Here is a 15319-nt window from a genome sequence, read left to right as displayed (position 1 = left end):
AAGGAGCTGCTGAGGAAAATTCAGAGGAAAACAGAGGCTTATAAAAGGCGGAAGAAAAGGACAGGCGGCCTGGGAAGAATACAGGGATGTTGTCCTGGAAGCTAGGGACCAGGTTAGGGAAGCTAAGGCCCAGTTAGAATTAAACGTGTCTAGGGATGTGAAAGATAACAGGAAGGGATTCTGTAGGTACGTTGTAAATAAAAGATGGACTAGGAACAGCGTGGGCCCTTTCCGGAAGCTATCAGGAGAACTGGCTACACAGGATTTGGAGAAGGCTGAGGTTCATAACACTTCTTTTCCTCAGTCTTCACTGCCAAAGGCTCTGACCACACCACCCAGGCCTTAGAAGGCAGATGCAGGGACTGTGAGAACAAAGACCCTAGGCCCACTGTAGGAGAGGATCTGGTTCGAGAGCATCTTAAAAACCTGAACATGCACAAATCCATGGGACCTGATGAGATCCATCCGCGGGTCCTGAAGGAGCTGGTGAATGAAGTTGCAAAGCCACTGTCCATATTTGAAAAATCATGGCAGTCCGGTGAAGTTCCCAATGACTGGAAAAAGGGAAATATAACCCCCATTTTCAAGAAGGGGAAAATGGATGACCCAGGGAACTGCAGACCAGTCAGTCTCACCTCTGTGCCTGGCAAAATCTTGGAGCAGATTCTCCTGGATGGCATGCTAAGGCACATGAAAAACAACAAGGTGCTTGGTGACAGCCAGCATGGCTTCACTAAGGGGAAATCCTGCCTGACCGATTTGGTAGCCTTCGATGAAGGGACCACAGAACTGATGGACAGGAGCAGAGCAGTTGATGTCATCTACCTGGACTAGATGCCTTCAGCACTGTCCCGCACGACATCCTTGTTTCTAAATTGGAGAGACATCAATTTGATAGGTGGACCACTCGGCGGATAAAGAACTGGCTGGATGGCCACACGCAAAGAGTTGTGTTCAATGGCTCCATGTTTATGTGTTCAATGGCTCCAGTGTTTATTCTGACAAAAGGAGACTACTGCATTAGATTGATGGAAGTATTAAAAAGCCTAATTCATTTTGAGGCAAAGAGTTAATGCTGGCTTGTAGGCCAGTGCTTTCATGAAGCCATGTTGGAAATATCAGGCTTTTGTTCCAACACCACCTGATGCAAGATCCAAACCACAATTTTTTTCATGCCTTCCACTGGGAGAAATCACATTTCCTTTAGCCTGATCTTGTGAATGAGCTTGACACCACCAAATATTTGTAGTCTCTTGCTGGGTACTGGAAACTAAATTAGCGTGCAGACGTTCTGTTACCTTGTGATGGTGTCTGTTCATTAACAATCCTAGCCTCTGCATCACAGAATAATGCAACATCTGGTGTGCATTCACAGCCTACTGTCCTGGGCTGCATGAAGTGTGACCAGCAGGTTGAAGGAGGTGATCCTCTCCCTTCACTCTGCTTTCATGAGACTACAGTTGGAGTACTGTGTGCAGTTCTGGTGTCCTCAACATAAGAAGGACAAGGAAGCTCTTGGAGCAAGTCGAGAGGAGGGCCACAGGGATGATCAGGGAGCTCGAGCACCTCCCGTTTGAAGACAGGCTGAGAAAGTTGGGGCTGTTCAGCCTGGAGAAGAGAAGGCTGCGTGGAGACCTCATAGCAGCCTTCCAGGATCTGAAGGGGGCTTATAGGGATGCTGGGGAGGGACTCTTCATTAGGGACTGTAGTGATAGGACAAGGGGTAACGGGTTAAAACAGGGGAATTTTAGATTGGATATAAGGAGGAAGCTCTTTACTGTAGGGGTGGTGAGGCACTGGAATGGGTTTCCCAGGGAGGCTGATAATGCTCCATCTCTGGCAGTGTTCAAGACCAGGTTGGATGAGTCCTTGGGTGATATGGTTTAGTGTGAGGTGTCCCTGCCCATGGGAAACAGGAGCAGAGAGTTTCGGTCAGTTGGTGGCATCTTTGCCATTACAAGCTTTTGTGTATTCCAAAATAGTTTATTCTGAGTTTTCTCAAACAGTTCTGAAGAACAGGATGTTTCCTGCTCTTTGGGAAACTTCCCATAAAAGGAGCCTGTGTGAGGTGTAGGATGTGCAGTTCTTAAAACAATAATTAAATGTGCATCGCTTTGATGTAATTTAGTGTGGAGTTTTTTGGCTATGACAATATCAACTGAAAGTTTCTTTTAATTTACATCTCTGAAATACTTTTCTTTCTTCTCCTACCCCACCCTGAACAGCATATTTTAGTGGCAGTTGAGCTACATTGATGTGTTGTGGATAGGGAGAATTCTTAAATAATCACTAGCATAATCAGGTAGCCTGTATTCTATTAAGTCCCTAAACCTAACATTACCTCGTTTTTGTCTTTTGAATTCTAGCTCATCTAGCTAGTAGTAAATACGCTGATATGTGCAGAAGACTTCACATTTATTTGTTTTGCTGAAGTCTGTGTAAGTGTCCCCCCAAAAGCCAAACTGGATACCACAAAAGACGTATTCAGAATTACCATGTTGTTCATTAGGTAAGCTATGTATGTAGTAAAATCTGGACAGATCACTTTACATTATACTCATCTGATTTATTGACAACCATGTCCCTGAGACCTCTGTTGATGTTGTTACCTTGTTTTGACACAATTTCTAGATGCATCTTTTTCTTTTCCTAAAATGTAACTAGTAACTTAGTTACTAGATGAAACTAAGTCTGTTAGTTTTGTCTTTGCAAGCATTTTTTGGCTGTGCATATCTTTTTCTCTTCTCTCCTAATATTAATTTTTCTTTCTCCTCAGATTAAGCAAGAACTCGATTTCATTTTTAAGTGAAAGGATTATTATTTAATTGAGAATGAAACTGAGTACAGTTACGCATATTTGCTTGTCAAAAGAGTAATTGTTTCTTTATATTTGAATAGATAGACTTCTGCAGTTATTCTGACTTTTGGTAAAAGTAAGCATTGATATCTTTTTTACTTTCCAGGCCTTAGTATGTGATATTGTTAGCGTCGAGACAAACACATAACCACCGGGATGGTTATATGAGGTGCTTTATTGAGGCGCCGGGAACCAGGGGTACGCACCCAGATCTGGTTCCGATTCTCGTCACATCGCGTTCACAATTTATACACTAAAAATTTCGTAACTAATACATATTCAACACAGATTACATCATTGACTAATACATATGCATCAAAGATTGCTACATCAATCTATTACGACATCAGCCTCTTCTGCGCTTGCGCCGCCCCCCTCTGGTGGTCGCCCTGATGAAGTAAGGAGTCTTCCTCAGATGAAGTAAGAAGTCTTCCTCAGGTTGTCCTTTTCACCTTTCTCTACTTGGCCAGGTCCCAATCGTCTTGTGGACGTTAGCATTCTCTTATCTTCACCAGGATGCTTCTGGTATGCCCTTTTTGGCTATCTTAAACTTAGGTTCTGCTTGGGTAGAGTTTTACAATACATACCCCCATACTCCCCTCACCATATGCAGTTATGTTAGCTCTTGCTACCAGGACTACCATTGTGTCATTTAGTTACAGAGTAACTATGATACAAAACGGCAAAGTTACAACGTCTTCTAATATACAAAGCCTCGCTATTGATTTATAAATTTCTCAAATATAATCATTTTACTATTTTATATGATTATTTTATTGTAAAAACTTCACCGTCTCTAACAATATTAGTATAATAATATGAATAAAATGGGATTTATAGGATGTGGTAATACGTTTATTTCATCAGTGACATAGCTGGAGAAAAGATGCCCTGTCAAGCACACTTTCTGCTTCAGATTCCTATTTTATGCTTTGCCTTGACTTATTCAATTTATTTAAATGGATTTTAGCCTACTCTCAAGCAGAGAGGCAGGATCCAGTGGCTCAAATACCTACTATGTTTTGGGAGAGATTGTTTAGAATGATACAGACAGTTAGTAGAATCACAGGTATGTTGCAGTCAGATAACAAAATTCCTTTTATTCTACCACATACATCTACTTTTTTCCGATTAAGTATCTGTCAATGTCCACTTTTTCTGAAAGCACATGCTCGGTGATACAGCCATTTCTGTCTGATTATTGAGTTGTATTTACCACTTGCTATGCATATTTGCATGCATGTATATGTTTCACGTACTAGCTATATGCTATACTGTGCATTGCTATGCTATGCGTAACCACACCTTAACAAGTATAATTGATGTTTCAGAAAAGCAGAAACTCGACATTGGCTTAACTATTACCATTTCGAAGCATTTTCAAGACCATGTGTGACAACCTCAGATATTCTAACAGCAGTTTTAATTATGACTACCATAGTGAACTCATTAAATATATACAAAAGCTTGAATTTTGAAGTTTTGGGGTGTTACAGAGGCGACAAGTAAAAAAAAGAAGGGGGGGGTATTTCCCCCTTTTCCTGCTACACAGAGCACAGTGCATCTTCTTCATAGCCTTGCTACATATATTTAGTAAGGGAGGTGCACTGGTTCCATATGAAGAGAGAGTTGGGTATATTTTAGTGCTTTACAGGTTTCCTTAAAATACTACATCTAAATCAGAATTACTGCTACTATTTTATAGATGATACTCTGTTTCTTATTCTGAAAGTTTGTGTCTGCTGCTCAAGAGCAGTGTTTCCATCTTTTATATATCTATAGACACTATCTGCTTTCAGGCCAACACTGTCCTCATTTTTATGCCAGGGAACCTTACAGCTTAATTTCTTTCAGGTATTGTTTTTTCTTGACACTGGGACAAAGATGTGTTGGAGAAGGTTTCTAAATAAAGACAGAGTTGTCTCCAAGCATGTGATAACTGCACAAAGCTATAGAGAGTGAATGTTCTCACCCTACAGCAGCCACTCACTATAGCTGGCTTATGGCGAAGTAGGGAGTACAGAGGATTGCCTTCCTCTGATTTCTGGACTTACAGCTGTGTCTGTTTGGGGGGGGCTCTTTTTTTGTTTTTATTTTGTTGGTTTGTTGGGGTTTTGGTTTGGGTTTGTTGTTTTTTTCACCATGTATGTGTACATAACTCTACAGTGAATCACATTGCTTTGGTTGTTTTAAATTGTCTCCATTTGTGAGTACCTGTCTGCCAGCTCTGTTTAGAAAGAAAATATTTTACTTCTGTAGTATGCATGGTATTCAAGCTTAGTCTGTCCACTTTTAGCCAATATAATTCACCAAAGCAGGAGGGTAGGCCTCTGTAAGGTGTTTTCTGAGCTTATGTGAGCTGTTGCAGTTTGAGGTCATTACCACTTTGAGGAAACTGTGAGCTCTGGCAGTAGGCCAGAATCCGTCTTAGAGAACAGAGAAAGGTTGCAAGTACAGGGTCTTACTGTATTCTCCAATGAAATAACTCTCTAGGGATAATCATGAAAAAAGGTGTTTCCATCAGCTGTTCTCATGTCTTCCAATGCAGATAGCCTCTCTGGAGGCCAAAAATTAAGATATATCATTGTGTAGTTTCTGTCTTTATTATCAGTTTGGTGACCTACTTCCTCATCAAGGTAGAACTTCAGAAAATTTCTGATCACTATGTTCTGTTATCTTTGAGAAAAGGATAAGCTCTTCTCAGTTAACAGGAAAAAAACATGTCCCTTCTACAGCTCTAGCATGGGTTAATGTAGTTAGGCATTATGTTCCTCTTCCCTTCTCCTGTACCAATATAAACAATATGAGCACTGGAAGAAGAATCAGAAGATAAGAAATAAAATTAGTGGGAGATGCTATAACTAAAGTATAAATTAATTTTATTGTTGAGAAAAGCATTTAATAATGTCTGCATTTATGATCTCTTTCATCCAACTATATTGCTGCGTGTTTGTCAGCCTCAGTAATTACAGTGGTGTGCTTATGGTCATGGGGACTAGGTAGTTACCCTGCCATCTGCACTCTTCTGGACACAGCGAGCAGCTGTTCTCCAAATGAGCTACACAATTGCTATCATGGCATGTGATTAAAGACTGACTAAATTAAATACGAGGACCTGAGAGCCATCGAAGGAAGAGTGATAGGTGGATAAAGTGAAGGAACTTAAGCAGGGAGGAACAGAGCACACTGAACTGGCAGGCTGCTCCTGTGGCCATGAAAGAACGAAGATGACTCAGCAGAAACCACTTTGTGAAGACTGAGGGCATTATTGCTTAAAGAGATCCAGGACTTACAGGATTTGGAGGAGAGAAAAAATCTTGGCCTTGTTTTTTTAATTTTTTTTTTAAACAAGAGGCTTGTTATGGGATGTTGTGGGACATAGGAGGGGAAAAAGAAGGATCGACAAATAAGTAGGGAAAAATTTGAATAAATGAGGCATAAAAGGGTTTACATTAAGTCCAGTGCTTGACCTCCACAGCCTATCCTGTATTCTTATTATTCTGTGTGAGTATGCAACATTTTTCTAAATCTCTGTGAACCAATAGTCATCTTCAGGTAAGACTAGGAAGCAAGTAGAAGCTCCAAATTTACTTGGATTTGATTATCAGTAGCAGTCCCAGGTTTCCTCACCTGCAGCCTTAGTGCCAACTGAGAATCCACAGGCAGTAGAGAAACTCTGTGGTGGTTTTAGAGTCACGTTGAACTAACACAGCTTGCTGGGTATTTTACAATGCCTCAGAATTTTCATTTCTATGATCAGATCTTCAGGGACCTTTTTCACCTAGTGTAACAGAAATGCATTTTCTGTGTAACAGCCTCCCAGTGAATTGATAGAAACACTTTTTGTCAGCTCAGTTGATTCCTCCTATGCTGGTCTCTTCAATGGCTATCAAAACCCCTAAGCATTCTAGATCATGGTTCTCATGATCTAGAAGAACTTGAAACACATGGCCAAAAAAATTTATGCTTTGATGTGCAAAAATGTAACTTAAGTGATGAATATTTCAGTGTTGACAAAAATACATATATGAACAATTCAAGCAGATCCAATACTTATATTTTTCAGGAGTCCGTCCCCGTCCCCGTCACCCCCCCCCCAGGGTTTCAGGAAAGTCCAGTGCTCTAGTATATCAGAAAATAATCTGGCATCAGTATTCTTGTTTACAGGCTTTGTAAGATTTCAGGATAGCTGCCTGTTAAGTCCTCACATTTGTGGCTGTTATTTCTGGTTGCAATTTATCCAGTTTTCCCTAAGAATCTAATTCATTGTAGAGGGCCTGGTGTTTTTTATAGAGATTACTTGAAGAGTGTTCTGCTGAAGATGCTTTTGCATCTGAGGTATTAGGTGTTCTGACTCCCATTGGTCAGAAAAGATCTTTGTATCACCTTTTTTGACTAATATACAAAATTCCCTCTGTGACCACTCCCCAGTTTGAAAGCTGCTTGAAGTGATGGTCAGTGTTTTCTTTGACACATGGTTACATCGGCATTCACACAGTATCACACACAGTATGCTAGAGATTGGAAGGGACCTCAAAAGATCATCTAGTCCAATCCCCCTGCCGGAGCAGGAACACCTAGATAATGTTACACAGGAATATGTCCAGGCGGGTTTTGAATGTCTCCAGGGAAGGAGACTCCACAACCTCCCTGGGCAGCCTGTTCCAGTGATCTGTCACCCTCACTGAGAAGAAGCTTCTTCTCAAGTTTAAGTGGAACCTCTTGTGTTCCAGTTTGTACCCATTACCCCTTGTCCTATCATTGTTTGCCACTGAGTAGAGCCTGGCTCCATCCTCATGACACTCCCCCTTTATATATTTATGGACGCTAATAAGGTCACCCCTCAGTCTCCTCTTCTCCAAACTATAGAGACCCAGCTCCCTCAGTCTTTCCTCATAAGGGAGATGCTCCACTCCCTTAATCATCTTCGTTGCCCTGCGCTGGACTCTCTCCAGCAGCTCCCTGTCCTTCTTGAACTGAGGGGCCCAGAACTGGACACAATATTCCAGATGGGGTCTCACCAGGGCAGAGTAGAGGGGAAGGAGGACCTCTCTCGACCTACTAACCACCCCCCTTCTAATACACGCCAGGATGCCATTGGCCTTCTTGGCCACAAGGGCACAGTGTTGGCTCATGGTCGTCCTGTCATCCACTAGGACCCCCAGGTCCCTCTCCCCTACACTGCTCTCTAACAGGTCGTTTCCCAGCCTATACTGGAACCTGGGGTTGTTCCTGCCCAGATGCAGGACTCTACACTTTCCCTTGTTACGTTTCATCAAGTTATTCCCTGCCCAACTCTCCAGCCTGTCCAGGTCTCGCTAGATGGCAGCACAGCCTTCTGGCGTGTCAGCCACTCCTCCCAGCTTAGTGTCATCAGCAGACTTGCTGATAGTACACTCAATTCCCTCATCTAAATCGTTGATGAATATATTAAATAATACCGGTCCCAGTACTGACCCTTGAGGCACTCGACTAGTTACAGGCCTCCAACTAGACTCAGCCCCATAGACTACAACTCTCTGGCTTCTCTCCTTCAGCCAGTTCGCAGTCCACCTCACTACCTGATCATCCAGACCACACTTCCTCAATTTAGCTGAGGATGCTGGGGGAGACTGTGTCAAATGCTTTGCTGAAGTCAAGGTAGACCACATCCACCGCTCTGCCATCATCCATCCACCGTGTTATTTCCTCATAAAAGGCTAAGAGATTGGTCAAGCATGATTTCCCCTTGGTGAAGCCATTTTGACTACCCCTCATAACCCTCTTATCCTTGATACGCCTTAAGATGGCACCAAGGATAAGGTGTTCCATCACTTTCCCAGGGATGGAGGTGAGGCTGACCGGTCTATAGTTACCCGGGTCCTCCTTCTTGCCCTTTTTGAAGACTGGAGTGACATTTGCTTTCCTCCAGTCCTCAGGCACCTCTCCCGTTTCCCAAGACTTGGTAAAGATGATGGAGAGTGGTCTAGCAATGACTTCCGCCAGTTCCCTCAGCACCCGCGGGTGCATCCCATCTGGACCCATGGATTTATGGATGTCCAGATTGCTCAACTGATCTCTAACCCATTCCTCATCGACTAAGGCAAACCGCTCCGTTGACCTGACTTCATCTAAGGTCTCAGGGGTACAGGGCTCTTCAGGACTGCCTGCAGCAGAGTAGACAGAGACAAAGAAGGCATTCAGTAACTCTGCCATCTCTGTATCTTCTGTCACCAGGGCACCCATCCCGTTCATCAGTGGGCCTACATTGCCTCTGGTGTTAGTTTTATCTGCCATGTATTTGAAAAAGCTCTTTTTGCTGTCCTTGACCCTTCTCACCAGGTTTAATTCTACAGAGGCCTTAGTCATCCTAGCTGCCTTCCTGCATCCTCTAGCAGCAGCCTTATATTCCTCCCAAGTGGCCAGCCCCTCCTTCCATGACCTGTAAACTCTCCTCTTCCACTTGAGAATACCCAGCAACTCCCTATTTAGCCACGCAGGTCTCTTGGCCCTCTTCCTTGACTTCCTACGTGTCGGGATGCTCCGATCTTGAGCTCGGAAAAAGCAATCCTTGAATGCCAACCAACTATCTTGGGCCCCTTTACCTTCAAACAGCCTTGCCCATGGGATTTCCCCTAGCAATTGCTTGAAAAGGCCAAAGTTTGCCCTGCTAAAGTCCAGGGCTGCAGTCAATTGTACTTCCTATCCTACTAGTCCTACCACACAAGATCCTGAATTCCACCATCTCGTGGTCGCTGCAACCAAGGCAGCCCTCAACCCTTACTGCTTTGACCAGACCCTCCTTGTTAGTGAGGATGAGATCCAGCAGCGCTCCTCTCCTGGTCGGCTCATCCACCATTTGCAGGAGGAAGTTATCATCCATACACTGGAGGAACCTCCTGGACTGTGGCTGGGTTGCTGAGTGGTCCTTCCAGGAAACATCAGGGAAGTTAAAATCCCCCACGACGACCACGGCCTGTGACTGTGAGGCCGCTCTCAGCTGCCTGTAGAAGGCCTCGTCAACTTCCTCACCCTGATCTGGTGGTCTGTAACAGACACCCACAACAGTATCGCCCCTGCCAGCCTGCCCCTTAATTCTCACCCATAGACTGCAGTATAGGACACTGAAAAAGAATTAATCACCTCAGAAAATTAATCAAATTTTCATCAGTGACTGGTTGCTATTTGTTGCATTATGGTTATAAACCCTATTATCTAACATTCTTCTACCTTCCTCCTCAAAAGCACTAGGAGTATTTAGAGGCACACAAAAATCTGATTCCAAACATTGACCTCACAAGAAAGATACATCCGTATCTTGAGGACTTTCAGAACTTGTGTAGACTTTGATTATACTTTTTGTCTTAACAATGTGCAACTTTGGATGAGTTTAAAGCAAGCACATCTGACTTTGTGAGGTCACAGCCAGGCAGTCTTGCATGTAAAGCCTTGCAGCTAAGTTGAAACTATTTACTGCTTGATGTCAGTTTCATGAATTTGACTAGTATCAGTCCCAAATAAAACCTTATCCAAGTTGTGAGCTTCAGGGCAATGTGTGTGAAAGAATGTAATGCAATTTTCTCACTTTCTTCTTGCTTACAGATACCTCCTTCCTCAAGTGGGGAGCATTCTACATAGTTAAATGATGTTGTCTCCTGTTTCTCACCTATAAGCAGGCTAGCACAGTATTACCCCATCTATTCTCACGTAGAAGCAGGATCTCATCAAACATGCAGATGAATTATCAATCTTTGTGTTGTACTTAAAGAAAAATTTTTTCATTCCATGTTTATCTTCAGGAAGTTTTAGACTCTTTGGCTGACCATCTTGCTTGCTGTCAGTTGCTAGATTATGATTGAGAGATTTATTAATATCACCTCCCTATACCAATGCTCTGAAGAGTTTTTTTTACTCCACAGGTTAGATTTTCCAGTTCAGAAGCTGCCTTTGAAGAGTGCTGCCAGTTTGTTTTCTGAACCTGTGACAGAGGAATTGATAACAATTTTTTCTTCACACTGTGTAAAAGGGAGTTGAAAGCCTTTTTCCTTCCAAGAGTAGTCTAGGTGGTTTGGTATCAGACTGTTTTTATCTGCATCCCTTGATTTAGCAGGCCCAGAATTCTGTCTGTTTTCCAGATTTTGAGTGCACTGAGACACCAAGTCAGCATCTACATTTCAGCATGTTTGATCAGGCAGTTTGGATGTGGTGGGGTTTTGGAGTTATAATTAAGTTTCTTTCCTAGCTAGGGCTGTACATGGCAGAGTCTAAAGGAGGACTAAATAGTCAAGATTTGGGATTTTATATTCTTTTTGCCTCAGTTTCTTTTTCTTTCATATGGGAAAGTTTAGACTACTAGTCTGTGCTTAAGAGTTAATTGTTTCCCCGTTAGCTCAATTGAACTCCAGTTACCAGCTCTTCAGCTTTACTTTCTTCTCTACAGTATTTTCCATTTCTTTCTTCCATTCAATTACTAAATGATTTCTGAAGAGTCTAATTGGTGTTTTCCCCCTCTAATTAAGGACCTAATTTCCTCAGTTTAAACTCATGCCAGAAGACCCTTTGAGTCTTTTTTTTAAACTGTTCCATCTTCCATTTATCAATAAAATAGCTTATTTCCAAAACAATTTCCAATACAATTTCCCTTTTTATAGACAAGGCTAGTCTTAAGACTTGTTGAAAATTTTTAACCTAAGGTGTACTGGAGTGTGATTTGTTTGTTTATTCTCAAAACTGAAAGAGTTATTCAGTTTACTTTCAATGACAAGGAAAGATCCTATATGAAGATTTGTTTGCAACTATTGCACAGTCATACAAGAAGCTGTATTTCTACTCAGTTTTCAATTGGATAATTGTGCACAAATGTGCTGTAACGTAGTTAAAAAAAGCAGTGTTTGCTTTGATTAGAGCTCATTAAGCCAGCACTCAGCTATATTAGTGGCAGTACATAATGTTCATAAGGCTGCCAGTGGAGTTTCATTCACACTTTGAGTGCTAAACACTGTCATTGAAGTTGAGGAAATAGTGCCATGTTTGAGAGAGCAGTACTTTAGTTAGATAGAGACTGTGGGACTGCATCTTCTGACTTAGCATGAGCAGGATACTGCTGAAAGCCACCCACACAGTGAATATGCATATAGTGTAACTGTTTTTCCAAATTTGTTGTCTGTATGTGCAAACCCTTTCCATCTTTCCCATTCCCCAGAGTCCTGTTTAAATTTTGGATCACTAGGTTGAGAGAGGAAAGAAGTAACCTTTCATTACTTCTTTTGTGCCTAGGAGGTAGTGGGATTTAAAGTGTCCCTTGTACATCCTCTGTGAGAGCTTGTCTTCACAGTGTTTCCGAAACCCTGTTTCCACTGCTCTTCTGGCAGCTTTTGACATCTGTTGTGTTCTCCATTCCCATTGCTATTACATATTACAATTCTGTTGGTGCAGTCATCCCAAGCTGACTTGTCATCCAGATGTGGGAATACAAGCTTTTCAAAGTTTTGAAGTAGATAGTACTTAAGTACAATGCTGTGCCTATGTTAAAACATCTAAATACAGCAGGAGCAAGAATAAGACAAGTTGGATCAGCTCTGCTTCTAGTATTTCCAGTGCCCTTCAAGACTGTGTTTCTCTGCAATCCTCGGTGATTTCTAGAATCTGACAATTGAGGAGCCACACTAGTTCTGCTACAGTTTATCTGAGAATTTTGGCCTATTGCGCATGAATAGGAAATTGTTATCTCCTACCCACATTCTTCTTCAAAGTTTTCCATGGCTTTCCTTTGGTAATTCCTGTTTTCTCAGTTGCAAAATGCATTACTACATCTTTAATAATACCTTTAATAATACCTTTTTTTTATTCACATTACTTCCATTAGCTTTGGAGAGGGTTTTGAAGGATTTAGTCCTAGGAGATTGACCGTCCTGTGCTATCTTTTCCTAGACAATGCTGAGGATTGATCTGATAGTTTTATCATGGCGGTTTGTTTAATTTCACAGCCAGTATACAAACTTGCTCCCATTTTTTCTTCTACTTTTCATCTCTGGGATTTGGGCAAGATTTTGACCCATGGGCGTCATGCTTATGTTTTTGTACATGGTATTGTTTTGTACACGTAACAGAAGTTTTCAGAAAGGTCTCAAGTCCTTCTGCTCAGGGGTACTCTCAATCCCTTCATCCCCAGACTGTATTAATAAAAGGGGTTGCCCCCACCCAAGTGCAGGACCTTGCACTTGGTCCCATTGAACCTTCTGAAGTTCACATGGGCCCAATTCTTGAAGTTGCCCAAGTCTGTCTAGATGGCATCCCATCCCTCTGTTGTGTCAACTATACCACTCAGCTTGGTGTCATCTGCAAACTGATGCGACCATCCAGACAATTCCTTATCCACCAACCAGTCCAGCCAACACATCAATATCTCTCCAGTTTAGAGAGAAAAATGTTGTGGGGGACTGTGTCAGAGGCTTTACAGAAGGCCAGATAGACCATATCCATAGCCCTTCCTTTGTCCACTGATGTAGTAACTCCATCATAGAAGGCCACTAGGTTCGACAGGCTGGCTGTTGCCTAGGTGAAGCTGTGCTGGCTGTCTTGGATCACCACCTCCCTGTCCTCCATGTACCTTAGCATAGCTCCTAGGAGGATCTGTTCTATGATCTTCTCAGGCACAGAGGTGAGCTGACAGGCTGGTAGTTCCCAGGGTCTTCCTTTCTACCTTTTTTTTTAAAATGAGTGTGATATTGCCCCTTTTGCAGCCACCAGGGACCTCTCCTGATTGCCATGAATTCTCAAATACCATGGAGAGTGGCTTGGCAAATACATCAGCCAATTCCCTCAGGATTCTGGGATGGATTTCATCAGGTCCCATAGATTTGTGTATGTTCGGGTTCCTCAATGGTCAGAAACCTGATCTTCACTTACAGTGAGAGAAACTTTGCTCCCCCAGTTTGTGCCTTGCAGTTCATCCACTTGAGAGGTGTGGGGAGAAAGCCTGCCAGTAAAGCCTGAGGCAAAAATGTTGAGTACCTCAGCCTTCTCATTGTCCATTGTTACCACTTCACCAGTTGCAAGGGCTTTTGAAACATCATATATACACATATATATATAAAATAATGCTATTTTAAATATTATAATAGGATAAGTTATTTGCCTGTTTCATGTACAATTTGAAAGAAATTCTAGAAGACCTTTTTTTTCTTCCCCCTAGTTCTCAGGTGCAAGCAGTCTACTTATTTCACAGGGAAAAAAATTAAAGTAAGAAAACTGGTGATAAAAATGCTAGACTGACTCTAGCATTTCTATGGCAACAGAGTAAACTGTGTTCCTTTTGGTGTGAAACAGTGAATTTTTCTTTGAAAGAACATGTATATGCACATTTCCCCTGTGGGTAGAGCATGCATGCCGTCACTCGAACAAAAGACTTTAGCTTTAGCATACTTAGAGCAAGCTTGCTCATACTTTAATTGGGAAAAAAGGAAATAATGATAATGAAGTTTGCCAGTGATCTTGAACTATTCAAGGTAATAAAAAAAATAAGGCTAACTGAAGAATTGGAAGACTCAAGACATTAAGCAAGCAGTAAGGTGGCAGATGGAATTCAGTGTAAACAAACGTAGTGAGGTGCATGGAGGAGCAATCCTCTACAACTATCAAGTGTTACCATTTTTGGAAAGTAATTTGGAGGTCATAATAAATCTGTAAAATTATTAGCCTCAATGCTTAGGAGCTATCAAAGAGGCAGTGTAGTCATTACAAAGAGAAGCACCAAGAATAAAACAGAAATTAACCAACTTGCATCAATTCAACTCTGGCATGTTTTCAGTTCTACACTGTCAGATGTATTTAAAGATGCTGCAGAGTTATAAATAAATATTCATACATGCATGTGCACCCCAAAACCAGGAATTACTTTTATGCATGTCCATTATAAGCTGTTAAATAATCCTCCCTTTTCCTTTTAAGTATCTCCCATTTATTATTTCCATGTTTTCAGCCTATCATGGAAAGCGAATTTTAAGATATCAGTCTTTAAGATACTCTTTTTTTCAGTAAACTTTCTGCAAAGTTTTCCCTAAAAATCACCTCTTTAACCTTAAACAGTGATTTATCTGATTAAGTATGCAAGGAAAAATAAGAGCAAAATAAGCTTTCATCCATTTCTGCTGTATCTTCACTGACATCCTGTAGCAGAAAACAGCTTTTTAAAGTTTCTTTTATTTTCTGGCTTCTGGGGACCTTTAACTAGCTGTTGTGAATATGTAGGACTTGGTCACCTCAGGTTTGTAACACAGCTTCTGCAGCCATGTAAAAGCACTGCAAATACCAAACTTGGGAAAGCAGAAAACTTGTCAAGTCTCAGGGGAGAAGTCCATTCAGTTCCTGCTGGGATGACATTGAATAAGACTGCTAAAAGAAATCTTTTGCATTGTAGGCCTGGACAAAAATGCTAGTTGCAATTTCTTTCAGCAGGCAGTTTTAGAACTTAGATTTAAAAAG

The 15319-nt window shown here is 41.7% G+C and overlaps 1 protein-coding gene across 4 annotated transcripts in view; it reads left to right on the top strand.

Annotated features, from left to right (window-relative positions):
• Positions 1-15319, top strand: part of MAN2A1 (mannosidase alpha class 2A member 1) — a 113783-nt gene that overhangs the window by 87493 nt on the left and 10971 nt on the right. The window lies entirely within an intron of this gene.

The sequence above is a fragment of the Pezoporus occidentalis genome, unplaced genomic scaffold (genome assembly GCF_034315485.1).
Source record: "Pezoporus occidentalis ecotype Australia unplaced genomic scaffold, CSIRO_AGI_Poc_V1 ctg84, whole genome shotgun sequence".
Classification (NCBI taxonomy): domain Eukaryota; kingdom Metazoa; phylum Chordata; class Aves; order Psittaciformes; family Psittacidae; genus Pezoporus; species Pezoporus occidentalis.
Note: the sequence above shows the minus strand (reverse complement) of the source record. Positions and strands in the feature narration are given on the sequence as shown.